This window comes from Etheostoma spectabile, chromosome 9 (genome assembly GCF_008692095.1).
Source record: "Etheostoma spectabile isolate EspeVRDwgs_2016 chromosome 9, UIUC_Espe_1.0, whole genome shotgun sequence".
Classification (NCBI taxonomy): Eukaryota; Metazoa; Chordata; class Actinopteri; order Perciformes; family Percidae; genus Etheostoma; species Etheostoma spectabile.
In genome coordinates this window covers 30,480-31,018 of record NC_045741.1, presented here as the reverse complement: position 1 = coordinate 31,018, position 539 = coordinate 30,480, and positions in this window count along the sequence as shown.

Below are 539 nucleotides of genomic sequence, written 5' to 3'. Positions count from 1 at the left end.
CAATAATGCTTTGGGGTTGTATTGCAGCCAGTGGAACAGGTAACATATCACGAGTAGAAGGATAAATCGATTTAATAATAATACTCTGGGTAATATATATTTTCTCTCTCTCTCTCTCTCTCTCTCTCTCTCTCACACACACACACAAGTTAATGTCCAGCATCAGAATGCAAGTTATGAAACCATCTTTGTTCTAATTATTGCACAGCAGCCAATTATGTTTATCAGTCACAGTCAGCAACAATGAAAACACACACTGCTCAACTGAATATAAAGGCAAATGGCTAGCAGCATTAGTTCAATCACACTAAACCCAAAATAGTTTGACTTACCAATCGGTAATTATTTGTACATAAAATCCATCCGACGTTCTTTCCTCGTGAAGACGTCGATCACAGCGTTGTAAAACTCGTCTTTACGGGCCGTCAGTTTGCATAGTCTCTGACTCTCAATTGACAGAATGGCAAGGGCTGAAAGACCTGCTTGACCGGTCTGGTTTCGACTGTGTGTTTTGATCCGTTTCAGGGTGGAAAATGTGC